General features: G+C 37.4%; 1 protein-coding gene across 8 annotated transcripts in view; it reads right to left on the bottom strand.

Annotated features, from left to right (window-relative positions):
• Window positions 1-27,963, bottom strand: part of ANKRD17 (ankyrin repeat domain 17) — a 169,894-nt gene that overhangs the window by 101,775 nt on the left and 40,156 nt on the right. The gene's annotated exons all lie outside the window — the stretch shown is intronic.

The following is a 27,963-nucleotide window of genomic DNA, read 5'->3' as shown; positions in this document are numbered from 1 at the left end:
CATTGCTTCAGGATTTTGTTGTTGTTGCTGTTAATCCTCACCTGAGGATATTTTTTTCACTGGTTTTTAGAGAGAATGGAAGGGAGGGGAAGAGAGAAAGAAACAGATGTGAGAGAGACACATCGATTGGTTGCCTCCCCCAAGTGCACTGACCCGGGGCCTGGGATCGAGCCAGCAACCAAGGTATGTACCCTTGACTGGAAATGAACCCATGACCCTTCAAGTCTGCGGGCCAATGCTCTAAACACTGAGCCACAGGCTAGGGCTCAAGATTATTCTTAAGGTGAAACTGGCTTTTTTAAAACTGTGAGTACATGGCAGTGAAGAATATAATGATAGTAGTGCAATTTAAAGAATTAGAAAATAACAAACTTCTAACACTCAAGGAAAAGTTTGTTTTGACATCCTTTGTCATAGTGCTACTTACAAATAGGTACTACAATATACTTTCCTATTTTCTGATAAAACATCACTATTTAACATGATCAGGGAAACCTTATTTCAAAAATCTAAGGTACTGCAATAACTAAAATAGATTTAAAAAATTTACTAACCTAGAACACAATTACATTCATGCCTAGTATCTAGATGTCAGAAATAAGGGAAAAAAAAACACACCTTAAGGAACACATTCTTAACCTTCATAACATCAGAAACTCTGTATTGTTCCATCTTTGAAAGTCATCTGTCTTGTAAACAGGGATAACAATATGTTTCTCTCTAAATTTCCTAAACTAATGCAGTTTACCATTAAATAACATTTCAGATTTCTAATATTTCAAATACAAATACACAGAACACTCTGAAAATAATCTCAGTAAATATTTGAAGAATTTGACAGTATGTTAACTTTAACCAGCCAACACTCTCAAGAGCATTAAGAAAATGAGTTTCTAAAGAAAAGTTGCTTCACAATGAAATTTTCTGCTAAACAATATTACAATCCAATGGGAGAAGACAAAGTAAAGGAAATAAACATGGAAAAAGAAACACGAAACAGTATTTTAAAGTTTTAGAAAACCAAAGTTCTCAAAGAGTAGTGCATGGTTAATGCCAAATTAAAAGTTCAGGTCAGAGGTATTAAAATTGTTCAAAGAAGATACTGCATGCAGAAAGAACAATATGAAAGGCTTTTTACTGAAGTAACTAATTTGTATAAGGGAAGAGAAGAATGTGTCACTGGTAGACAAATATACAATTTCTATATGCTAGAACAGAGAATTTACTGTAGGAAAAGTCAGAAAGTTAAAAGTTAAATTATAGAAGGTATTAAGTTTCAATCAAAAGTGACTTTCAGACACAAAGTCCCCTATTGCCAGGTTGTACCTTAACTAAGCTTGGTAAAAATTTACTAAGAAGAATGCATGTCAGTATCTTCATGAGGAAGACTAAGTACAGAAATAGTTTCTAATTGACTTAAAAATTTAATCCATAAACTCTTAGGTTGCTTTTTAAGTTCACTATTCATACTATGTGAAAAATGTGGTAATTTAAAAAACAGTACACTTAAATGACTATTAAATTCTATATATGTAGATTTTTGAAAGGTATGAGGATAAAAAAATTGGAATGAATATCCTATATAATAAAAGGGTAATATGCAAATCGACCAAACAGCGGAACAACCGGTCTCTATGACGTGCAGTGACCACCAGGGGGCAGACACTCAACACTGGAGCTGCCCCCTGGTGGTCAGTGCACTTCCACAGGGGGAGCACTGCTTAGCCACAAGCTGGGCTGACAGCTGCGCCAGCGGCGGTGGCAGGAGCCTCTCCCGCCTCCACACCAGCACTAAGGATGTCCCACTGCTGTCAGTCCGACATCCCCTGAGGGCTCCTGGATTGCAAAAGGGCACAGGCTGTGCTGAGGGGACCCCCCCTCCAATCCAGTGCACAAATGTTGTGTACTGGGCCTCTAGTCTATTATATCCTCCACACTCCCAGTTTAAGATAAATGAAGAAAACTAATTTCTAGGATACTGTTTGAATCTAAAGACCAAAACTACTTCAGCTGCTTCCTGTGAGATCTAACCAAGTCTCTCAAGTCATCTCTAGGTTTTTATTCTGCATAATTTTTTCACAAATTTATCACATGACTTACTACATATATTTATTGCCTTTCTAACCTTCATGGAAACAGGAACTTGTTTGGTTCACTGATATATATCCAGCAAGTAGAACTGTGCCCATCACATTAAGAGGACTTACATAATTCTAGAGTAATTACAGGTGGTTAGGGGATCCTTCCCTTTCAGATTATGAAAGGCTAAAGTGCATTTGCAGAAGAAGACATAGTTAGCTACAAAAAAATAAATTCAAGGATATATTTATTACATATAGAAAAATTGTACATTAGGTAGCAGCTAAAGCAAAATGCTATCTTCATTGACTATTATTCTTAGATTGATTACACTAGATTCTATACTTAAGTGCATATTAAATCCTTTTGGTTTTGAAAGATTAAAGGTGATGTTTTACTGCAGAGATTGCGTTTGTTTAAAAAATGATTCTTTAACAGTAATACTATTAGATTAACAAAGTAATTATAATCTTTTTTTTTTTTTTTTTTTTACTTTCTTCCCCCCAAAAAACATAAAATAAACCAAGGTCTGGATTTGTTTGTGCCATTAATGGTACACTTCTATACCCAAAACACAAAGGCACACAGAAATTTGGAAATGCACGGATATCCATCTGTACCAATAGTGAATATTAATTAGCATTACATTTCAAACTAACTCCTCTTCAAAAGACAAATTATCAATGCCATTACAAAAGAGCAGAACATTTTGTAATGTAATAAACTAGCATTTATTTCAAAGAATAAAGATATAGTATATTCTGATTGACTGGACATCATATATATAAATTTCATTCAATTTACCAAATATTCATCACCATTACATACTATGTGAGAACAGTAAGATAGCCAAAAGAGAACGGAAATGCAATAGTTGTTTTATAATCAATTTTTTCCACAAATATAGGCTAGAAAGTCAATTCTCAGTGCAAACAGCTAAGTATATCAAACAAGATTTTAAAGTAGTACTAAATAGATACTAATACAGTGATTACAGAGAGAAAAAAATCCTGAATGGGAGTGGTAAAAGAATAATGCTATGCCCTAACTGGTTTGGCTCAGTGGCTAGAGTGTCGGCCGGCGGACTCAAGGGTCCCAGGTTCAATTCCAGTCAAGGGCATGTACCTTGGTTGTGGGCACATACCCAGTAGGGAGTGTGCAGGAGGCGGCAGATCGATGTTTCTCTCTCATCGATGTTTCTGAATCTCTATCCCTCTCCCTTCCTCTCTGTAAAAAATCAATAAAATATATTTAAGAAAAAAAGAATAATGCTAAAGAAAGATGGGGCCTTTGAGCACTGTGCTGAGCAGCTTAGAATGTATACTAGAGGCCCGGTGCATGCAATTGGTACACTGGGGGGGATGTCCACCTGCCAGCAGTTAGACATCCCTCTTGCAGTCCAGGACCCCTAGCTCCTTACCACTCACCTGCAGCGGAGGTGGGAGAGGCGTGAGCCCTGCTTCTGGCTGCGCGGAGCTCCCCCTGTGGGAGTGCACTGACCACCACAGGGCAACTCCTGCATTGAGCATCTGCCCCTGGTGGTCAGTGCACATCATAGCAACCAGTCATTCCACCAGTCATTCCACTGTTTGGTCGATTTGCATATTAGGATTTTATTAGATAGGATGGTAGGTTACTGAAGGAGTAAATATAGGCATACTTGTTTTACTGACCTTCACTTAATTGCACCTTGCAGGCAGTGCATTTGTAAAAATAAATATTTGTGGCAACCCTGTCTCAAGCAAGTCCATCAGCACCATTTTTCCAACAGCATTTGACCACTTCATGTGTCTCTATATCAAAGTTTGGTAATTCTTGCAATATTTCAAACCTTTCCATTATTATTATATTTATTATGATGATCTGTGATCAGTGACCTTTGATATTACAATTGTAATTGTTGTGGTATACCACAAACTGCATATAAATGGGATAACTTATTCAATAAATGTCACATGTGCCCTAGCTGGTGTGGTTCAGTTGCTTGGGCATCATCTCATGCACTGAAAGGTTGCCAGTTTGATTCAGGGTCAGGGTACATGCCCAGGTTGCAGGCTCAATCCCCAGAGTGTACAAGAGGCAGCCAACAAATGTTTTGCTTTCATATCGCTATTTCTCTCTCTTTCTCTGCCCCTCTCACTTTCTCTCTCTAAAAATCAATAAATATCTCTTTTTAAAATGTCATGTGTGTTATAACTCCTCCACTCTCTCCCTCTCGTTGGAACTCCCTACTCAATGAGATTTGGCCAATTAATAACCCTACAATGGCCTCTAAGTGATCAACTGAAAAGAATGAGTCAAAAACAGCTCTCACTGTAAATCAAAAGCTAGAAATGATTAAGCTTAGTGAGTAAGGCATGTCAAAAAAGCCGAGATAGGCCAAAAGCTAGGCCTGTTGTGCCAAACAGTCAAGTTATGAATGCAAAGGAAAAGTTCTTGAAGGAAATCAAAACTTCACTGCAGTGAACACACAAATAAGAAAGTGAAACTGCCTTATTGCCAACATAGAGAAAGTTATAGTGGTCTAGATAGATCAAACCAGCCATAACATTCCCTTAAGCCAAGCCTAATCCACAGCAATGCCTAACTCGCTTCAATCTATGAAAACTGAGAAACGTGAGGAAGCTACAGAAGAAACGTTGGAAGCTAGCACAGGATGGCCCATTAGGTTGAAGGAAAGAAGTTGTCTCCATAATATAAAAATACAAGGTGAACAGTAAGTGCTGATGTAAAAGTTGCAGCAAAAAAACCCCACAAAAGAACAAAAAAGAAATAGAAGTTGGAGGAAGATATCTAGAATATTTAGCTAATGAAGGTTGTTACTCTAAACAACTGATTTTCAATGAAGATAAAAGAGCCTTATATTGGAAGAAGATGACATCTAAAACTTTCACAGCTAGAAAGGAAACGTCAATGCCTGACTTCAAAGCTTCAAATGACAAGTTGACTCCCTTGTTAGGAGTTAATGCAGCTGGTTACCTTAAGTAGAAGCCAATGCTCATTTACTATTCTAAAAATCCTAGGATTCTTAAGAATTAGGTAAAATCTACTCTGCCTGTGTTCTATCAATGGAACAAAGCAAGCCTGGGTAACTAACAGCACATGTTTACATGGTTGACTCAAACTTTTAAGCCAACTGGTGAGACCTCTGCTCAGAAAATAAGACTCCTTTCAAAATATTACTGCTCACTGACAATGCACCTGGTCATTCAAGAGTACTGATAGAGATGTACAATAAGACTGATGTTGTTTTCTTTTTTTAGATTGATGTTACTTTCAAGCCAGCTAACAAAACATCCATTCTGAAACTCATAACTCAAAAAGTAATTCTAACTTTCAAATCTTATTTAAGACTAGAGGCCTGGTGCATGAAAACTCATGCACTGGAGGGGGACTCCCTCAGCCCGGCCTGCCCCCTCACAATCTGTGAGCCCTCAGGGGCGGGGGGCGACCAGGCGAAGGCGACCCCCCATCACCCCTCTGCTGTTGCCACTGCTGGCAGCGCAAGCCTCGGCCGGCGCTGGTTACCTGAGCCTCGGGCGGCCCTGGGTGGCTGGACAGCTGCCATCCGAGGCTTGCCGGTGCCTCGGGCAGCTGGGGGTTGAGGGGACTCCAGAGGCAGGTACACAGCAGAGGCGGGCCCAGCTTTGCCGCCCTGCAGCTCCAGTGGGGCTGAGGGACTGGGTGCTGCCATCTTGTGGCTGTGGGCGCCGCCATCTTTGAGGATGTGGCAGTCAATTGGCATATTCCCTCCTTATTGGCTGTGGGCACCGCCATCTTTGAGGGCGGGGCAGTCAATTGGCATATTCCCTCCTTATTGGCTGTGGGCACCACCATCTTTGCGACGGTGTGAGGGTCAATTAGCACATTCCCTCTTTATTAGATAGGATATGCATTCTGTAAGGCTATAGCTGCCTTCCATATTGATTCCTCTGATGATTCTGGGCAAAGTAAATAGAAAACCTCTATAAATGATTCACCACTCTAAATGCCATTAATGACATTCCTGATTCACAGGAACAGTCAAAATATCAACATTAACAGTTTGGAAGAAGCTGATTCTAAGCCTCAGGGATGACTGAAGCCATGATGGAATCAGCAATAGAACTAGAATTAGAAGTGAAGACTGAAATGCGACTGAATTGTTGCAACCTCATGATAAAACTTTAACAGATGCTTCTTATGGATGAGCAATGAAACTGGATTCTTGAAATGAAATCTGCTGGTGATGACATAAAACGATTTAGAATATTACATAAACTTTTTTGATAGAGCAGCAGCAGGGTTTGAGAGGACTGACTTTAATTCTGAAAGTCTGTGGGTAAAATGCTATCAAACAGCATTGCATGCTATAGAGAAATCCTTTGTGAAAAAGGAAGAGTCAATCGATAAGTCAAACTAAATTGCTGTCTTATTTTAAGAAATTGCCACAGCCATCCCAATCTTCAGCAACCACTATGATTAGTCAGCAGCAAGACCTTTCACCAACAAAAAGATTATGACCTGCTGACGGTTTAGATAATGGTTAACATTTTTTAGCAATGGAGTTTTGCTTTTTAATTTTTATTGGTTTCAGAGAGGAAGGGAGTGGGAGAAAGAGAGAGAAACATCAATGATGACAAAGAATCACTGCATCCTGCATGTCCCCAACTGGGGATGAAGTCACAACTTGGGCATGTACACTGATTGAGAATCAAACAGTAATATCCTGGTTCACAGATCGACACTCAACCACCAAGCCACAACAGCCAGACAGCAATAAAGTTATTTAAGTGCTTTTTTAGACAAAATGCTATTGAACACTTAATAGACCAGTGTAAATGTAACTCTGTAGGTACTGAGAAACCAAAAAATTCACAACTATCACGATATTCACTTTATTGTGGTAGTCTGGAACCAAAGTTGCAATATCTCTGAGAAATGCTATAGTAAGATAAATAAGCAGTATTTGAGAAAGGTAATATTAAAGATGGTTTTGGATAGATTGATGACCAAAAAAAATCTGTTAGGAACTTATTATTTAAATATGTCAAATGACATATTATGCAAGGTGGGGATAGAAAAAAGGGTCAGTCTCTGAGCATAAAAATAACTTAGAAAATGAGAATCCAGTAACTCCAGAATTTGGACTTCATGATCTGGAATACTCCCCCATCCTCCCAATCCATCCCTAGCCACCAATTTATTATTGCTTTTGTTGTTCTAGAAACTGCCCTGTTCATTTACCTCTGAATTTCAAGAAGCTAATCTATATTTCAAGAAACGGTATCTAAATCTTGACTATATAACAAGTGTTTTTAAAATAATAAAGACTTCCCACTCTTGCTCCAGGAAAACAAGATATCTCCAATCCAAAATTCACCGTGCTTAAAATTGAAGATTTCTTAATCCAGTCAATGAGAAAAATCTCTCCAAAAGAATTTTTGTTTTTTCATTATTTTTCCTCTTAGTAAATGTTAGTGTTTTTATTTTATAACCAATTTTGTCATTTCTATGACATAAAGTGATTTTAAAGACAGCTCATAGTTGGTACCACTTTACCTACCAAAAATAAAAGTTCATTAGAATAACTTGACTTAAAGGCCATCATAATAATAAACTCAAGTGTTGTCATTTATCCATTGACTAGAGGCCCGGTGCACAAAATTCGTGCACGAAGGGGGGGGGTATCCCTCAGCCCAGCCTGCACCCTCTCCAATCTGGGACCTCTCGAGGGATGTTCGACTGCCCGTTTACAGGGATTGGGCCATGGGGGTCCCCACTGGGGTGTGGCCAGCCTGGGTGAGGGATGGGCTGTTTGCAGGCTGGCCACACCCCCTTCAGGGTAGGGGTCCCCACTGGGGTGCCTGGCAAGCCTGGGTAAGGGGCTGATGGCTGTTTGCAGGCTGGCCACACACCGCCAGCGACCCAAGCTCCCAGCCCCTCCTTTTTTTGTTTTTTTTTTTTTTTTTTTTTTTTTTTTCAGCGCCTCCTTGAACAGAGGCCAGGGCCGGCTGGAAGCAGGTATCTGGGATTTATTTATCTTCTATAATTGAAACTTTGTAGCCTTGGGCGGAGGCCAGGGCCAGCCAGGGCAGGTGGGAGGTTGGCTTCCTCCATCACCGGAGGCAACCCAAGCCTCCTGCTCCCTCCATCACCGGGGGAAAACCAAGCCTCCTGCTCACTCCAGCTCCATAGCCGCCGCCATCTTTGTTGGGTTAACTTGCATACTTGCTCCTGTTTGGCTGGTGGGTGTAGCGGAGTAATGGTCCATTTGCATGTTTCTCTTTTATTAGTGTAGATACTCAGAGAATAGCCTACATAAACATTAATTCAAAGCAACAACTGTTTTTGAATCTTGGTATTACTTATCATTATGAAAGTATCTGTTGCATATAAAATATATTGAAAAGCTGCATATAAGAAGGAGGGTATTAAAAAGTTGAGGAACTTGAATCTATTAATTTATTAATACTGATTGAATAAATTCTTTTTTTGAAACATTTTACTTTTTAAAATATACTTTTATTGATTTCAGAAAGAGAGCAAGAGAGAGAGAAAAATCAGTGATGAGAGAGAATCATCAATTGGCTACCTCCTGCATGCACCCTACTGGGGAATCAAGCCTACAACCTGGGCATGTGCCCTTGACCAGAATCAAACATGGGACCCACTGAGCCAAACCAACTAGGGCAATAAATTCTTAATAGTTTACTTTATGTCTCTCAAACAAGCCCAGAAAAATAGGGTATTTGTTTTTCCTTGTTTTTTGAATACACACACACGAGTATATGTAACATAAAACATTCATAATTATAGCCGTAATTATTTATTTTCTTTTGCACATGGCTCTGAAACCTAATAAAATCTTTGGTCTGTTCTTAAAAACTTCAGCTAAAATACTACAATTCTTAATAAAGAGTAAAATATTCAAAAATTAATATATTTTTCTGTACAATTAAGATAAAATCTTTAGTAGTTACTGAACGCTGATCTATGTTTATACTGAAATGAGATAAAAACTGTCTTATAAAAGGTGTCAATTCTGAATTTAGACAATTTATGTTTTCAACAACAAAAATTACTCGAAAAAAAGAGTAGCGTTGGAATAACAAGACTAAGCAGATACGAAGAAGCTAGAATATTATTCCCTATCTCTAACATCTCAGGTAGTTAATAAAAAAATGATATCTTGCCCTAGCGGGTTTGGCTCAGTGGATATAGCGCTGGCCTGCGGACTGAAGGATCCTGGGTTCAATTCCGGTCAAGGGCACATGCCAGGGCTGTGGGCTCCATCCCCAGTAGGGGGCTTGTAGGAGGAAGCTGATCAATGATTCTCCTCATTGATGTTTCTATCTCTCTCTCCTTCTCCCTACCTCTCTGAAATCAATAAAAATATATTAAAAACAAAGTAAAACATAATACCTTAAAATTAGAAAATTAAAAACATATTACAATATAATAAACATATTACTAAAAATGTCAGATTACTTAAAAAATAGGAAAGCCAAGACTGAATGAAATAATGCCAAAAGTCTATTTTCAGAGAAAGGGAGCAACTAGTTACAAATACTGTTTAGTTCAATTTAATGCCTGCAGAAGAACTGGAATAAAACACATAGTTTTCAAACTAAAAATGAAACAAAATCAAGGAAACTCAGTAAATTCAGCAAAAGACAAGGGATGGGATGGAGGATAAGAAAATACAATATCCATGCCATAGCCTTCAATGTTAGGAAAAAGACCAAAGGCAAAAAGATCAAGTTACTGTAAAAGTCAGTGAGAAATCTCTTGTTTTTTAAAAAAAGAAGGAAAACAAGTAGTTATGCAATGATACGAAAGATCCAGAAATAAATTAATAAACTATACTTCTATTTCATAGTGACATGGAACTTAGTATATTATGAATAGAAAATATACAGTCTTTGAAAACAAAAACCTGACCATATCTTAAGCAAACAAAAGTCTCAGCAAATTAAAAATAATAACAACACAGATTATATTCTTGGTTTACAAAGCTAAAATAAACTAAAAATTAACAATAAAAAGATGATATTTTACTTGAAAATTTTTTTTAAAAAGTCTACTAATTAACTCTCAGAGTACAGAGGTAATGAAAATTTAAATTGTGAGCATATCTCCTATGGGATTTGGCCATAGTTGCCCTAAAAGAAAAAAATTTGAGCCTCAAATATATTCATTAGAACACATGAAACATTTAAAATATATAAAATAAAACACTTCAAAAATAAAATACAAACCAAATTATATAAATATTATTTATAATAAAAATAGAAATGAAAAAACTAAAGAGGCACAGAATTAATAAAACCAAAAACTGATTTTTGGGTAAGTCTAGAAAAAGACACGGCTTGGCAAATATGATGATAAAAATGAGAGAAAGAAACAATATTAAAGTTTGAAAACTGAACACTATAAATCAGTAAATATGAAACTCTAATCAAAATGGTTTTCTAAGAAAAAGAACTATAAAAATTAACTAAAGAAAACATAGAAACATAACAGAATAGGTCCATAGAAGAAATCTTAAGGGCAGTCACAGATCTACCCTTGAAAAGGAACAGAGTATTAGGTTACTTACAAAGTTCAGAAAACAGATGAGAAAACTCCCTAGCCTAAATAAGCATAAATAATCCTATTAGCAAACCTGAAAAGGAATGGCAAAAAAAAAAAAAAAAAACCACACACACACACACACAAAAACCTAAACAAGAACTTAAACCAAATCATTAGAAAATTAAATTTGGCAGTTATATAAAAGAGTATCATACAACACATACAAGAAAGGGGATAAAGAGAATACTCAGAAAGACAATTAATTGTATATAAAGAAATAGTTATCTTCCCCTGCCTAGAATGCTTTTTCCTCTTTTCTTTTTTTCCCTCTTTCTTCCTCCCTCCCTCCCTCCCTCCCTCCTTCCCTTGCTCTCTATCTCTCTTCCTTTCTCTTTTCTCTTTCTTTCTTCAGGTCATAGTTTATATTTTATCTTCTCAAATGATACTATAAAAGAAAGTTCTCTCCTCACCTCTCTATCACACCACCCTGTTTGTTTCCTCCATAAAACTATCACAGCCTAAAATTACCTTGTTCTTGGATACTTGCTTATTTTCTCTCTTCTCCATATTAAAAAAAAAAAAAGAGAGAGAGAGAGAGAGGAACCATCCAGACATAGAGCTCTCACCAGTGTGAGGCAAAGTTCCTAGCACAATACAATATCCAAATAAACACTAGCTGAATAAATATTAAAAATGAAAACATCATGATCAATATTAGGTAAATGTACTATGTAATTCCTTACATTAAATTATTAGAGGTAAAAAATAATATGTATCATTTCAGCAAAAACACGCGATAAACCACAATACCCATAACCATGAAAATACTTGTTAAGCCAAGAAGAAAACTGCTGTTCTTGATACTATAATCTACCAGAAATCTAAGGTATAAATAAATATAAAAGTTTAAAAATTAGAAGCATTCCATTTAAATCAGGAAAGATGCCCAAATGAGAACTATTAATGAACAGATCTGGAAACCTAATCAATGCAACATGACCAGAAAGAACAAACAAAAAAGCCCTAGAGAACAATAAATATTAAAAAAAGGAAACAACAAAATGCTATCCTTTTCAGAAAACATAATCATCCTTCTAGAAATTTCAAGAGAAGTACTTGAAAACTAAGTAAATGGTAAGATCAACATACAAAAACCAATTGATTTCCTATTGACTAGCAATAACCAATTGAAAAATAAAGTGTAAAATGGAAGATGTAATTCACAGTAACAACAAAAACTATAAAATACCCAAGAATAAACCTAACAAGAAAAGTGTAAGACCTACATGGAAAAAAAAAAAAAAAACACAAAAAAAAACAACTTTAAAACTTTACTAAAGGACATAAAAGAACACCTGAAGAAATGGAGAGGCATACCATGTTCCTGGATGGGAAGATTCAATAGTGTAAAGATGTCAATTCTCCCCAAATTAATCTGTAAATTCAATGCACTTCCAATCAAAATCCCAAAGGGATTTTTAATGGAACTTGACATGTTGATTCTAAAGTTCATCTGGAAGAGAAAATACACAGAAATTGCCAAAAATTTTTTTGAAAAAACAATTGGAGGGGCACCCTACCAGATGTCAAATATAAAATGACAATAATCAAAACAAAGTATTAAGTCTGGAATACATATAATTTGGACTTTTAAAATATGATAAAGGTAGTATTTCAAGTCAATGGGCAAAAGACATATTGTTCAATAAATTATTTGGGAATAATGACACTGGGAAAAATAGTGAAGTCTCTACCACAGAACTTATTTTTTTTAATTTCCAGATGAAATAAATTCTACTAGAAACAAAATTAAAGAAGAAAATATAAGAGATTAAATTACTGTAAGAAGGATTTTTCTAAAAGATACAAAACCTAGAAGCTAGGTAGGAAAAGACCGATAGATTTTGACTGTATAAAAATGAAAAATCCATAGACTATATAAAGTAAGACAACTGACAGGTCAGAAAAAATTATAAAATATAATGTACCAGTGTATATTATAAACAGAATTATAAACAAAGCCTAAAATTTCAGTAAGAAAATGACAAACCACACAATGGGTAAAATGAGTAGGCAATTTATATGAGAAATTGCAAATGATCAATCAATATGCTAAGCTTCATTGGGAATCAGATAAATACAAATTAAAATGAGATATTATTTTTCATCTATTAACAGATAATGTCTAATGTTTCAGAGGATAATTTGGCAGAACCAAAAAGCAACATTTAAAAATGCAATTTTCTTCTAGTAATCTAGTCTACAGAAACACTCATACACATATGTAAGCAAAAAAAAAAAAAGGACAAGGGTGTTCATTACAATATTGATTATAACAGAAAAAAATTATAAATAATCCATATGATCACCAACAGAATCACTAAATAAATAATACTATGAAATAATAGCTATCTGAAGAATAAAGAAGTAGATCTCCACATAAAGGTCTATACCACGACTACCAAATAAACCTGTCCTGCTCATTCTGTCCCATCACTTTTTTATCTCGTTAAGCCTTCACCATTTACCTTTATGAAACATATCGATAGTGACACTTCCCCCCAATTTGCTTATTGGCTTCCTCTTACTTGAATGTAAGTTCATTTGGGCAAGGACCCTATTTTATTCCTTGCTCTACCTTTTGCATCTAGAATAGAGCCTTAAATATAAAGTACTTAAAAATATTTACTGGATTAATACAAATATTGATACAGAAAGATATCCACATTTAGTGAAAAATGCAAGCTGCAAAAGAAATACACATGGTGTGTATCTAAGTTGATTTTTTTAAAAATATGCATATGCAAAAATACAAACAAAAATTTTCACTATGTACATACCCAAGTTATTAACAGTGGGAATCGAAGAGTGAAATAAAAGAATTTTACTTTTTACTTGTCTGTACCCTTTAAAAAAATGACCACATACTTCCGTAGTGTGTGATTTTAGCAAAAAAAAAAATTAAAAAATTAAAAAACCAGTTTAGACCTTCAAAGAAAAATATCAGGAATAACCTAACCATTTCCATATTTCTAACAAAAAAATTCCAAGAGCTATCTTAACTATTTGTATCATTTTGAGATATACAGAATTAACTTGTTACACATATATGTAATTCAGTATGAAGTATGCAATGTTTATAGCAATAAAGACAATTGTGCTATAAAGCAATAAATGCATCCTGACAATCCTCACATTATGCAAAATAGCATCATGCCCTCACGCGACGTCACCACAAGATGGCCGGCAGAGGAGGGCAGTTGGGGGTGAATAGGCCAGCAGGAAAGGGCACTTGGGGGCAATCGGGCCAACAGGGGAGGGCAGTTGGGGGCAACCAGGCCTGCAGGGGAGGGCAGTTGGGGTGGACCAGGCCTGCGGGGGAGGGCAGTTGGGGTGGACCAGGCCTGCGGGGGAGGGCAGTTAGGGGCGACCAGGCCGGCTGGGGAGGGCAGTTAGGGGCGACCAGGCTGGCAGGGGAGGGCAATTGGGGCAACCAGGCTGGCAGGGGAGGGCAGTTGGGGGCCATCAGGCCTGCAGGGGAGGGCAGTTGGGGGCAATCAGACCAGCAGGGGAAGGCAGTTAGGGGCCATTGGGCCAGCAGTTGGGGGCTATCGGGCCGGCAGGGGAACAGTTAGGTGTCAATCAGGCCAGCAGGGGAGTGGTTAGGGGGCGATCAGGCTGGCAGGCAAAAGTGGTTAGGGGCAATCAGGCAGGCAGGCAGGCAGGCAGGCAGGCGAGCAGTTAGGAGCCAGCAGTCCCGGACTGTGAGAGGGATGTCCCAGATTGGAGAGGATGCAGGCCAGGCTGAGGGACATCCCCTCCCCCCACTCCCGTGCACGAATTTTGTGTACCGGGCCTCTAGTTGATAATAACATGGCTTAGACAAAATTGGACTAAGGACATTCTACTCAAAACTTATGCAACTCAAATCAAAACACTGGTATTGTATTAAAAATACTAGCATACTTGAAAAGACATTAAATTCCACAAAATAAAAACATACTACAATAAATATTAACTTTTAAAATAAAAGAGAACCCTGTAACAAGCACTTTCAAAAGAGAACACAGCCAAAATGAACCAAAGCAAAGAAATTCAGGTAAATGAACATCACATTAAATATATTATTTACTGTTTGATTTGATATATTCAACTGTTAGTATTGTTAGTATACTTTGCATTCAGCTCCTGTTATTTAGTGGTACGAAAGCTAAAAATTATGGAAAAAACTGTGTATGAACCAATGTACCTTCAGAGTTAAACTGCCACCATTCCTCTAACTTTAGAGTATCAATATCCTCCTATCTAATAAAGAGGGAGTATGCTAATTGACCATCACTACATCACAAAGATGGCTGCACCCACAGCTGAAGCCAAGTTCCCATAAGGAGCCTTAACGAGCAATCAGCAGGGACCTGAGGCTACGCCCTCCCCAGCAACCGTGGGGCTTGACAGGGGACCTCAGGCCGTGTTCCCCACCCAGCAGGGCTTGACAGGGGATCTCTGGCCGCGCCCCACACCCAGCAGGGCTTGACAGGGGACCTCAAGGTGCGCTTCCCATCCTGATGCTGGGCTAGGGGACCTCAGGCTGCTCCGCCAGCCCCAGCCCAGGCCGGGGGACCTCAGGCCGCACCCCCCACCCCAGCACCAGGCCAGGGGACCTGAGGCTGCGCCCTCTTGCCTGGCGGGGCTTGACAGGGGACCTCAGGCCGTGCTCCCCACCCAGCGGGGCTTGACGGGGGACCTGAGGCTGCACCCCCCTGCCGGTGGGGCTTGATGGGGGACCTCAGGCCATGCCTCCACCCAGCGGGGCTTGACAGGGGATCTCAGGCCATGTCCCACACCTGGCAGGGCTTGACGGGGGACCTCAAGACACGCCCCCCGCCCTGGTCTGGGCTGGGGGACCTCAGGCCATGCCCCCCATCCTGGCACCGGGCCAGGGGACCTGAGGCTACATCCCCTGCCCAGCGGGGCTTGACAAGGGTGGGACTGGCTGGGTCTGGATCTAGCCCAATGGGGGCATGGGCAGCCAGGTCTGGATCTCACGCAATTTTAAGGCACATGTGGGTGGGCAGGGACTTGACTCTGGGTCCCGTGGTATGTCCCAGATTCTGACAGGAGGTTTTCATATACATTTTACTAATTTTCTTTCATCTCTGACACTTCTATTATAGAGAAAGGGCAAATAGCAATATTAAATTATTTCCTCTAATTAATCCCCTTTTAATGTGCACGAATTTCATGCAACAGGCAACTGGTATGTATATAATGTAATAAAAAATTTCTGAAATTACCTCAGGAAAACAAGTGTAAACTAGAACTGCTCCAAGCAACCTGAAATGTGGTTACTCCAACCACCTACTAATTATATATAAGCATTCATTTTATAGAAATATTCAGTGGAACAGAATAGTGTTACTAAAATATCACTTTGATCCATTATCTAGAATCATGACAAAATATGAATTATTACTTAATTAGCAATAAAAAGATTTAATTCTATATACCGAAACCTTTAAAATATCCAACACCATTTACTTTAGTTTCTTTATGCAAATGAAAACTACATTTGGCACATTGCAAAAGTACACCCAACTAAATGACTAGCCATTGGTAATATGTTCCATTTGATAAAGAGATTAAAGATAGGTCTACTTGACACTCAAAAGCTCAAGAATTCCTAAAAAAATGTAGCTTAGTAGTTTAATACAGCAATGTTGGCAAAATGTCTTTGAAACATTATTTCTAGGCAAAATTTCATCCAAAATCCATATTTTTGTCAAAGAAATAAGAAAACTTGAATGTTATTAACAGTCACATGATTCAACATTAATACTTCAAAAAGCAATTCCTTTATATGAAGAGTAATACCAGAGAAAGAAACAAAATAAACGATAATTTACTTAGCCCTGGCTGGTTTGGTTCAGTGGATACAGCATTGGCCTGTGGACTGAAGGGTGCCGGTTTCGATTCCAGTCAAGGGCACATGCCCGGTTTAAGGGCTTGATCCCCAGTGGGGGGCATGAAGGAGGCAGCTGATCAATGATTCTCATCACTGATGTTTCTCTCTCTCTCTCTTCCTTCCTCTCTGAAATCAATATATATATATATATTTAAATAATTTACTTTAGTAATTACAACTTCACCACAAATCACAGGAGATTAAACCAAAATTATAAAATTCATTTCATTGGATATCTGACATCTCTCACACATCCCCCATATCAAAACGATCCTTTCCCCACAGTGATACCCAAAAACGTTCTTCATGAATGACATAATAAATGAGTCATGAACAAAACAAATTACAAATTTTGTGAAAGTTAAACATTCTAGCTAAGGAAGGTGACTTAAAACTTGTAACATTAAAAAAAAAGAAAAAAAATATAAAAATTTGGTGAGTTCAGTATCAAAAAACACAAACTCCCACTCTGGGTGAAAATCCAAGAGAAAATGGCTATATGCCGCATTCTAAAAATTCCCCACTGTCTTCCCAACACATCTCATTCTAGTCATGGATCCAACTGCCTCAAATCATGTCTCAAGATTATGACTACAGGGCATCAGCAATCATGCCACATGCTTGCCCAGGGCCCTTTCTAATAGGCTTTTCCATTCAATCTATTATTCATTCATTCATTTAAACTTTATTTTTACTGTGGACACTTCTACAGATGTCCCCATTTCCCCCCTTTGTCCACCTCCACCCAGCCCCCGTACTCCTCTTTCCACTGGCCATCACCACACTGTTGCCTATGTCTATGGGTTTTGTATATGTGTTCTTTAGCTAATCTCTTCACCTTCTTTCATCCAATCCCCTTGCCCCTCTTAATAAAGAGGCAACTTTACCTCCTTGGAGTTATAGACTAAATGTTTGTGTGCCCCAAGATTCATATATTGAAATCCTACTCTCCTCAATATGATGGTATTAAGAGGTGGGGCCTTTGGGAGTAATTAGGATTATATGTCAAGAGGGCAGAGCCCTCAGGAATGAGATTAGTACCCTTATAAAAATCATGGGAGAGCATGCTTCCTCTTGCTCTCCATCACATGAGCATAAGGCAAGAAGTTGGCAGTCTACAACCTGGAAGGGGGTCCTCACCAAAACCCAACACCATGTTGGCACCCTGAGATCTCAGACTTACAGCCTCCAGAACTATAAGACATAAATTTCTGTTGTTTATATGCCAGTCAGTCTAAGGTACCTTGTTCTACCAGCCCAAATTTACTAAGACACTTGGAAAGTTTGGGGGCACATTGCTTTAAATTCTTTTGATACAGTCTTAAGAGCAGGACTCTAAATTTTATATCTATACTAAAATTAATGTACTGATGCCCGAGTAATATTATCAGATATTCTGATTTAATCATTCTGGGGTATGGTTTGGGCATAAGGTTTTTTTAAAAATATATTTTTATTGATTTCAGAGAGCAAGGGAGAGAGAGAATCGATCAGCTGCCTCTAACATGCCCCCTACTAGGATTCGAGCCAGCAACCTGGTTCATAGGTCAATGCTCAACCACTGAGCCACGGTGGCCGGCCTGGGCAAAGGATTTTTAAAAGTTCCCTAGGTAATACTAATGCAAGACCAAGGTTAAACCAATGTTTAAAAGATAAAAATTAATATCTCTATCATGAAAGTGTTTATTATATGAAGATAAAATTAACTTCTCTTAATTAAAAGGCATTTAGTCATTTTAACTGCTATTAGATTGGTTTATATTAAAAAATAATCCATTTTATAAGACACATAAAAGACATGAAAACTTTCCTCATGCTATTTCTTAGTTATTAAACCAACACATCTGAATACCTCAAATGTACTCAGCACTATGCTAGGCACTGATGGATAAAACTGAATCCCTGTACTCCTGTATCCATCTATACCTTTTAGATGTCCCCAACTCAACCACCACTATCATCGCTTTCTCCTTTCCATCAGGGGTTACACTGGATCAGAGTACAACTGCAATGACAAATACAAATATACCTTTTGGGGACCAATGTTCAGTTTTAACTACAGATTTGTTGATGTTTTTACTCAAGGAGTATTCATAGGGCTTAGTAAATCCTAAAAAAGAAATTCATTCTGTAAAGACCAGATATCCCAGAATATAAAAGGTATGATGTCAATAATTAATCTGCTTGTCCTAACCGGTTTGGCTCAGTGGATAGAGCGTCGGCCTGCGGACTGAAGGGTCCCAGGTTCGATCCTGGTCAAGGGCATGTACCTTGGTTGTGGGCACATCCCCAGTAGGAGGTGTGCAGGAGGCAGCTGATCGATGTTTCTCTCTCATCAATGTTTCTAACTCTCTATCCCTCTCTCTTCCTCTCTGTGAAAAGTCAATAAAATATATTTTAAAAAATAATAATAATAATTCATCTACTTAAATGGTGTCAGGGAGTAAAAAAAAAAAATCTTATCACATCATGTTTTACAATATAAAATAAATGCTAGCAAGACTGAATTAAAAACATACAGATTAATATTATCTGATTTCCATAAGGGAAAGATATTTCCAAGTATAAAAGAAAATAATCACAAAGAAAAAGAGATGCTCATATAAAAATATTCTAAAAAATACCCTTAAGAAAAGGGGTATATAAAGTCAGAAAAAAAATTTTTTATCACATTTAACTAAGATTCCCATCAATATATATACTCTAAAAAAAAAAAAAAAAATGGCCAAAGGACATTTAAAAAGCATTTTTGTAACAGAAAAACTGGAAATAATCCAGATATCCAATAATATAAATGCACAGTAAATTATTATTCAAGATAAAATAGTATGCAATCACTAGAAGTCATTTTCAAAAACATAAATGAAATAGAGTTCAAAACATAAATATGTTTCAAAACATATTAAAAGTTAGGACATCAAATTCTCAAGCCTAGTAAAAATATTTTAGATGTGAGCATAAAGACTGGGATAAAATATTAAAACATTCATGTTTTTCCTTCATGCTTCAAAATCTTTACAATAAATATGTATTCGTGTAATTAATAGAAAAGTTTCAAGATCAATTTCTTTTAAGCTAGAAATCTAAAATTTTTTTTAAATCCAGAGAAAACACAGAAAAATACTCAATGCAATATCCTATATAATGAAAGCCTAATATGCACATTGTCCCCTCGACTGGGAGTTCTACTAGGAGTTCGACCGCTCGCTATGACATGCGCTGACCACCAGGGGGTGATGCAGAATGTGGTGGGCATCAGCAACGTGCGCTGGCAGTGGGCGGCAGTGGAGAGGCTGCCAGCCCTGATGGGCCCCGACGAGAGCGGGACCATGGCGGGACGGTGGAGCAGGTGATTGGGCAGCACCAGGCCAAGGCAAGTGCAAGCGGGGGCCCGATTGCCCCACCAATTGCCCTGCAGACAGTGATTAGCAGTGGGGGCAGGGGCCCGAATGCCCTGCCAATCGCCCCACAGATGGCAACCAGCAGGGGTGGCAGGGGCGGGGCTGCCGCCCAGACTCAGGCGGAGGCAGGTACGTGGGGGCCCAGGGCCCAGAAGTCAGCTGGGACCTGTCCTTCCACACGAGACGCTCACACTTCAATCGCTGGCCAGGCCTAGGGACCGCACCTGTGCTTGAATTTTGTGCACTGGGCCTCTAATTATTTATAATAGCAACAGAAAAAAGTAAAATTAATTTGACATATTTAAATTAATATTTCCACCAAATATTAAGTGATACAGAAAATATAAATGTATGAGGGAAAACACTGAGATATATAATATGGTCCCAATATTTAAAATGAGCATATAACTGTATTTGCATAAAGAATGGACTGAAAGAAAAATACCAAAATATAGCATCATTCATTTTAACTTTCTTTGAACCACTCTGCATTTTCCAAGTTTTCTATGAGAGTATATAATTTAAAAAGTTTTCCATCCCTTTCCTACAGAGTTAAAAATAGAGTGATTGCCATTAATAACCTAAAACATTTTATTTTAAATTGCTTCAAAATTCATTCACTTCTCTAAACATAGGCAAGTGCAATTTTTGAAAAAATTCACTAAATATGTTTAGGCCTCCTTAAAATGCACCATGAAACGTAAGTATATTAGATGCTTCTATACAAACATGGTATACTTTTCAACAGTTGACATTGGCAGTCATCTGTAGTAGGAGCATCTGCAATGGAACTGAATGATACTGTATAAGTTGAGTATATACTGCATGTACATAATATGACTTTATAACAAAAAGATGAGAGCTACAAAGATGTGGAACTCTATTAGCTATGAAAAATATCTCATTGCAATTTGCCACAACTTACTCAGTTTATTTTCCTGCTATATTTGGTCAAACATTTAACTCACTCCTATAGCCGTGGCAGGGCCAGACCAAATGATTTCCAGGGCCTTATAAGGTTTGTGGGCTGGACTTCCCCACCCCTTGTTTAGTCATGACAAAGTAACTGGTAATTGACTAGGCTTCCTGTCTCTTTACAGACAATGAGTACTAGGCAAAACAGGTATATCATAACACAACTCAAAAGAAACAAAGACCCCCATTCTCATGCCATATCCAGCAGTATTTGAGGAAAACATAGCAGAAAAGTGAAGTCTTACTTATTCAGGAGATGAAGATCAGACATTGGAGCTGAGAAAGCTAAAATCTGTGGGGCAGAATCCTGGAAAGAAGAACTGGGAAAAGAACTACTAGGGAACTATAAGATAAAAAACTATCTGGAGTTCCTACAGGGTTGGGATGTGTATGGAGATCAAACCAGCCAGAGAAGAGGGATTACACTTGGGAGTATTTGTAGAGAATCTAGAAAGGCCACATATAAGAGTAGGCAGATTACCTAACTGTACAGTACAGGCTCCTAGAAAAGAATGCTTAAAAAGAATGAAGCTGATTCACACTGCTAAACAAAAAAACAACAACCAAAAAACCCAATACTCTTTAAAGAAGGAAAATAAGACTCAGACATTCAACAATGTAATATTATTATGTCCATCAGAAGGGGGAGACACATTAACCGGTTGCCTCCTGCAAGAGCTCTGACCAGGAGCGGGGAGCGAACTCCAAACCCAGGTACATGCCCTTGAGCAGGAATCAAATCCGCCACCCTTCGGTGCATAGGCCGATGCTCTGAGTCTAACCACTTAGCAACACCAGCCAGGGTGGACTTAAAACTCTTTTAAAACATGGTCAGAGATTTAAAGAAAAATGTGAACATAATGTAGACAGAAATAAAATCTATAAAAATGAAGCATCAAATAGAATTTTCATAGTTGAAAGAATACAGTCTTTGGTACCAAAAATTTACTGGATGGCACTGCAGAAAACCAGTGAACCTGAGACAGAACACAGAAATTATGTGAACTAAAGCACAAAGAGAGCAGAGACAGAAAAAAAAATGTCCAGAGGCAACATTACCTTTAAAAGAAAATAACATCGCCCTAACCCAGCCGTGGGCAAACTACGGCCCGCGGGCCAGATCCGGCTGTTCTATCCAGTTCTCTTGCTCTCCCCTCCACTCCTTTACTTTGAATTTATATTAGTTCACACAAACACTCCATCCATGCTTTTGTTGCGGCCCCCCAGTCCAGTTTAAGAACCCATTGTGGCCCTCGAGTCAAAAAGTTTGCCCACCCCTGCTAACCGGTTTGGCTCAGTGGATAGAGCATCGGCCTGCAGACTGAAGGGTCCCAGGTTCGATTCTGGTCAAGGGCATGTACCTGGGTTTCGGGCACATCCCCAGTAGGGGGTGTGTAGGAGGCAGCTGATGGATGTTTCATTGATATTTCTAACTCTCTATTCCTCTCCCTTCCTCTCTGTAAAAAATAAAATATATTTTTTTAAAAAGAAGAAAATAATATCGAGTGTAACTGTAATCCCAGGAAGAGAGTAAGTGAAAAGCAGAAAAAATATTTGAAGAAATAATGCCTGAAAACTCTCAAAATTAGACAAAAAAATATAAACTTGCAAATCCAATAAACTCAACAAGCTTCAAGCAGGATAATCCCCAAGAAAATTATACCAAAGCATGTCACAATAAAACTACTGAAAATTAGTAATAAAAATATCTTTTAAAAAGCCAGAGGTGGAAAAAAAAGACACAATGTACGAAAGAAGAAAAGTAAGAATAATTGCTGACTTCTCATCAAAAGGAATGGAAACCAGCAGACATGGGTTAGATTCCCATTCCAGGGCACATACCTGGGTTGCAAGTTCAGGGATGGCGAGGCATGTGTGGAAGGCAACCAATCATTTTATCTCTCTCACTTCAATGTTTCTTTGTCTCTCTCTGCATCCCTCCCTCTCTTTATAAAATCAATGGAAAAATATCCTCGTGTGAGGATTAACAAAAAACAACAAGCATTTACTGTGTCTGAGATACAATGTTAAGTCACTGACGACACCAAGAAGAATAAAACTATTCACAGCTGATCATACAATAACACTAAAAGCTCAAGACAATGAAAAAAAGAATCTCATTAAATATAATCTAGAAAATCATAAAAATCAATGTCAACATAATTCAGCATTCTCCCTTACCTATCACTTTATGAAAGATATATGCTTTGTAATTCATAAAATATAAAATGATGATCCACCTGACAAGATTTATTAAATGACATACGTAAGGTTTAATGTTAATATTTTGGTTCTTTAAATGGGTACAGTCTTATAGAAGGGAAACCTTTCTATCTACTGTTATTTCCATTTATTTCATGAAGAATAATATAAACAATACGAAACAAACACAGAAAAATATTTTTAGAAGATAAAATATACAAATGTGATAAAATATTAAAAAGAAAAAATTTCCAATATGTGTAAACTTTTAAAACACCAGCACATTTTTAGAAAATCTTTAAATAGTATTTCCTTATAAAATACAAGAATTTAGAAACTATATATCTCAAATCTGCTTAACATTTCACACAAATATATGTTAGTCTTTGTTATGATGACAGGGCATAAACTACAAATGCAGACATGTGACAAGGAGTGGGAAAGTGGACAAATTCAAGGTTAGAACCAGCTAAGAATAAACACTAGTTAGATGTATGCAGTCAACAAATGAGGTCTGTGTGAAAGCAAGGAGTTGGGCTGATCACAATATCCAAACATCTAAGTAGAGACTCAGAATCTGGACAATCTATAGCTGGAAAAAGAAATCAAACTGAACTCGGCAGCAGGTATCAAAACTCAGAGAAAGAGGCTAAATGATAAAAGGTCAGAGATTAAACAAGGAATTCAAGCAGCAGAAAACACCAACAGCAGTTTAACACTAATCTCAGCAGTTGCTTAGAAATTGGAATTGGGAAGGGTTAGTATTTGAAACACGGAAAGAGATGTGCAGATGTTTACTGACATTTCTCTTTCCTATAGAAACACAAGATTTCAATGCCAATTTCAAATTATGGCAAAAATATAATACAAATATACATTTGTATATAAATATAAATACAAAAAGAAGATACAGATTTTAAACCCTTCAATTTTGCTACCAATCAAAAAATTTGCAACGAACAGCTTACTTAATCTTTAGATAACCAAGATATACATTATTGGAATCTTATTGTTCATTTTTATAGACAATAGAAAAGATTACTAGTCTCAGAGAGAAAAAAAACCCTTGATTTATGAAAACCACCGGGCACCTGTGATAGTATACTGAAAAGAAACAGGATTCAAATTCCTGCACAAAGTTTTTCCCACTTCTTAAACCTGCTATATTGTAGTTGAAGGATGGAAATCATGGGGATCCCCAAGAGTCTTTCAGAGGATCTATGAGGTCTAAACACTTTTATAATCCTACAGTGTCATTTGTCTGTTTCACTGTGTTGACAGTTACACTGATGAAACAAAAGTAATGGTGGATAAAACTGTTGGCCCCCTTAATACAAATCATGACACTGATCATCATATTCTTCTCTGCCATGCACTCATAACTAAAAGAAAAAAGGGGTGAAAAGGCTAGCTCCATTATAAAGTAGTAAAAAATACTAATTTTTAATCATGAGCACATGACTTTTTAATATTCTCTGTAACAAAATAAAAAAATTTCTACTTTATATCTAAGTACATAGTTATCACAACAAAAACACTTGTGTAAATGTGAGCTAAACCAGTAGCTTTTCCTGATGGAATATAATTTTTACTTAAGACAGAGTTCAGAGTTACTTGGCAGACATTTTTTTTAAATGAATGAAGTAAGCCTGTCATTTCAAGTGAACAACTCTTTGTCATCAGTGATAAAATTTCACTGGGCATTTAAATGGGTTTTAAAATTCTGGCATCCCAATGAAAATCAAATAAACACTAAAAAGTAAATGTTAACCAACAGAATTAAGTAGGATATATGATTGTGTTTTATGTGCTTTTAAATAAACTATCAACAGAAAACAAAATTAAAAATTTGGCAAACATATATGACACTGTGAATGTGACATCTTCCCAGTTTTTGACTTTTCTAAGGAGATCAGTGGTTATATTAGCAAATATGCTTTTAAAAAAATATATATTGTAGAATAAAATGCAGCAGTATTGGAAAGTCAGTAAGTAAACCAGTATTTTCCAAATGACGAATGTGCGATGTTAGAAAATTGCCCTAGCCAGTTTGGCTCAGCGGTTAGACCGTTGGCCTGTGGACTGAAGGGTCACGGGTTCAATTCTGGTCTAGGGCATGTACCTCAGAGGCAGGCTCAGTGTCTGGCCCCACTAGGAGCACATGTAGGAGGCAAACATTGTTGCAATCAAGTCACTTCACATAGAGTAAGTTCTTTGGTCAAGTGTCAGAACAAAGGCCCCTAACAATTCAGAACCAGGAAAGTGCATATGTTGTTGCACGTATATGCAGATAGTAGATGAACTTCCCTAATTCAATCTCTAAAACATGCATTAACCACTGAACTATGATGAATTAATGTGGGACTAGTGGCATTTGGACAACCTGGACTTTACTCTCATGTAACAGTAATAGATTAATTCATAGATGTCTAGTTACACTACCTTTTAAAAAAGCCATTTGAAGCCTTCATCCTCCACTAAAATATCAGTCTTCTTTACAGGGATTATTAGCTACCTTAGGTGTCTTATACTACTTTTCCCACTTCCCCCTAAAGTTGGAGTATAAAATTAATGTTGAAACTTCTACCCCTCTCTCCAGGATAAACTTCACTTTCAAATAAGAGTACATATTCATAATGCATACTATAGCAGAAACATGAATATGTGTACGGAGAATATATGTAAGCATATATGTGAGTGTACTGTATGTATATGTACATATACACATATATTCTGTATACCGATTTAAATGTTAATAGAAAAAACTTTAAGGATAAAAAGGTAAAAATGGGATCCAGGAAAACTTCTAGATAACCCAACATTCATGATAATACATATTTACAAATATAAGCAAAAAAATATAACCTAAAGGTGCTTAAAAAAAATATTGTCTGTTGATAAATTCAGAATGCTGAAAACATGGGTTTCCAAATCTTCAGATAAAAAAAATGAAGTAAAATATTAGTATTCATATACATATCTGTAGGCATCCTAAATTCAAGAATGTTTCATTACCAATGGTACACATTTTGTCTTCTGAACTTTTACCTTTGTGAAGCTAAATTCAATCTCATTGAATTTCAAGTGCCTAGAACAGGGGTGGGCAAACTTTTTGACTCGAGGGCCACAATGGGTTCTTAAACTGGACTGGAGGGCCGGAACAAAAGCATGGATGGAGTGTTTGTGTGAACTAATATAAATTCAAAGTAAAGGAGCGGAGGGGAGAGCAAGAGAACCGGATAGAACAGCAGGATCCAGCCCGCAGGCCGTAGTTTGCCCACGGCTGGCCTAGAACATTGAAGGTATTCAATTAAGTATTGGAATGGAATTGTAACATTCAATCTACCCAACATGCCTGACCTTTCCAAAACCTTTTAATAAATTGAAAATGTTATTTGTATCAATCAAATTAATTTACATATTACCTAAACTTTTCTGTCTCTAGATCAATATATACACTTATGTACAAAGAGGTGCTCTAACTCTTCCTAGTGAAAAATGTCACCTTGGTTATACTAAATATAGAACTTTAACATTAGAAATCCACAGATTTACTGACATTATAATGTATATTACATAAGCTAATACATTTTATAGAATAAAAATAAATATAGCAGGTATCTGTCAAAAGAGTCTATTTCAGGGAGATTTTATATCATTACTAAAAGTAACTTTATACTATCACTAAAATAATAGCAAGTGGATTTTCCCTATTTGAACTAGAATGCACTACTTACCATTAGCCCATAATATTTGGCAAATCAAAAAGAAGCAACAACTTTCCCATGACTCTTTCAATCATATATATATATATATATATATATATGGCTAATATGCTAAGTGTCCGTCCAGGTAATGACCTCACATATCAACGCCCAGCTTGCTCTCCCTACTAGCCTCCTTGCAGTTTCTTCAGCCCAGGAACACGACTTGCTTTATAGCAAGGTGGAAACATTTTATACTTTAACCAAATGTCTGTGAAGCATTTTCCCATGCCTCATCTCAATTGATCCTCACAGAAGTCCTGGAGTAGGTAGGTAGGAGACTCGATGGAATCCTATTTTTTTAATTAGCCATAAAATGGAGATTTAGAAAGCTTAGAAACTTGACCTGACTGAAAAGAAGAAACGGTGGACCTTAAAAATGACTTCAGGTTTTCTCACTGTGCAGAATATAGGCAAGCACTGCTGCAGTTAAATATTTTACCCTTTGTTCTCCCTGCATGATCTACAATAATAATCTGCTTCATGTTCATATTTACTGCTGTGTTGCTGATAATTACCTGAAAGAGAAGTTGGGATGCTTCACGGGGCTGGAAAAAGTTTAGCTAAATCAGAAAGCAGGTCTAATTAAGCAAGTTTATTCTACATATATAAAAGGCTAAGTTGACTTGCACATGCGCAATACACATAAAGCTCTCGCTGGTACCAATCGCACGCATGTATTTCGATCTGTCATTGTCGATTGTGAATTTGGTTGACACTTCTATTATAGAGAAAGGGCAAATAGCGATATTAAAATATTTCTTCTAATTAATTTTCTTTCAATGTGCACGAATTCGTGCACCAGGCCACTAGTTAAAAAATAAAAACCATCTGGTGTCAAGGCATGGTTCCATAGTAAACCAAAAAGGGTTCAACCAAACCCTCCACCCACAGTATCTCTTACACAGCAACCATAAGATTTGAGACTTTTATCATCTAGTAGAGGCCTGGTGCACGAAATTCGTGCACTCAGGGGAAGTCCCTCAGCCCGGCCTGCACCCTCTCACAGTCCGGGAGCCGTCAG

Source organism: Plecotus auritus (genome assembly GCF_963455305.1).
Source record: "Plecotus auritus genome assembly, chromosome: 1".
In the NCBI taxonomy this organism is placed as follows: domain Eukaryota; kingdom Metazoa; phylum Chordata; class Mammalia; order Chiroptera; family Vespertilionidae; genus Plecotus; species Plecotus auritus.
The sequence above is the reverse complement of the archived record's forward strand: the minus strand, read 5'-3'. Positions and strand labels throughout refer to the sequence as shown.